Here is a 1,368-nt window from a genome sequence, read left to right on the forward strand (position 1 = left end):
TGCTAGGATGAAGCACGAGCCTTGTCCTTTAACATGACTTGAGCTTTCTAGGGTTAGGACCAAAGCTATAAAGCAGAGTTCAGGGAACAAAGTTAGCAATAGTCCAAGCTGTAAAGGCATTCATCGTATAACATATATAAATATATGTATTTATAATCTCTGAACTTTAACCCCAGACACAATGGGTTACTGTAATTCAGGGTGGGTGCCACGCAGCCTGCAGCCTGGTTTCATCCAGAATGAGATTGCCTTCTTTGTATACTGACAGTGCCTGAGCCTGGTATGAGAGCAAAGCTGAAGTTCCCGGTCAAGTGTGTAGCTGGAGTGACAGAAGATGGAGACCTCGTCTGCCTTGATGTGGTTTGACTAAGAACGTTTTCCTGAAGAGTATCCTTGATGAGGCTGGCGTAGGTCTGTGTCCAGCTGATCCAACCCCTGCTCCAGCAGGGACACCCAGCGCAGCGGGCCAGGCCTGCATCCAGGTGGCTTTTGAAGTTCTCCAGGGAGGAGACCGCAGCCTCTTTGGGCAGCCTGTGCTGGTGCCCCGTCACCTGCACTGCACAGAACTGCTTCCTCTGTTGTGCCGAGAGTATCTTGTGCTGTCACTGGGCACTGCTCAAAGCAGCTCTTTGCTCTCTCCTGTCTGGTGTTTGTATGCGTTCACAAGCTCCCTGCAGGCTGCTTGAGTGCTGAGTAGAGAGGAAGGAGCCCCTTCCGTGCCCTGCTAACTCCTAATGCAGCCCAGGACACCTATTCCTGTTGGGCTTTAAAAGGGAGCCTCCGTCCCTGGGTGGGCTCGAACCACCAGCCTTTCGGTTAACAGCCGAACGCGCTAACCGATTGCGCCACAGAGACCTGTGCAGCTGATGTGAGAAGAACCATATTCCTGACTGCATCTGCATGGGCTGCTGACGGTGGAGCCGCGTGCATGTGAGCATTGATCGCAGCCCAGCGCCTACCTGCGCTCAGCTGGAGGGGTCTGCTTAGCATAACAGCGCAGGAGATGCAAAGAAAGCTGCTGCTGCCCACTGCGGGATGCAAAGCAGGAGTTTCTTTTCAGTGAAGATCTCATGGTTGAAATTACATTTTACTTATTTATTTATTTATAGATGTGCTACCTCAAAGAAACCACGAATTAAGATCTGTTTTCTTGTGGGCATGTTTCTCCAGCCAGGAAAGGGCAGAGTCTTTCACTATGTATTTCCCTGTAAGATTGCACTTCTGGATTCTCCTGACAGCGCTGTTGGCTAAATGCTCCTGTATCTTAACTGCATGAGCATAGGCAGACGTGTGTCTAATTGGTTTAGAATTAATTGGAGTAATTTGCATTTGGAGGGTTAGGAGACACTAGGTAAGAGAAATGGCACG

The 1,368-nt window shown here is 49.9% G+C and overlaps 1 non-coding gene across 1 annotated transcript; it reads right to left on the reverse strand.

Moving 5' to 3' along the window:
• Positions 1–781: 781 nt before the first annotated feature.
• TRNAN-GUU (transfer RNA asparagine (anticodon GUU)) lies at positions 782–855 on the reverse strand. Its single transcript has one exon. It is a non-coding gene; the product is annotated as a tRNA-Asn (tRNA).
• Positions 856–1,368: the final 513 nt, after the last annotated feature.

Source organism: Excalfactoria chinensis, chromosome 2, assembly GCF_039878825.1.
Source record: "Excalfactoria chinensis isolate bCotChi1 chromosome 2, bCotChi1.hap2, whole genome shotgun sequence".
NCBI lineage: Eukaryota > Metazoa > Chordata > Aves > Galliformes > Phasianidae > Excalfactoria > Excalfactoria chinensis.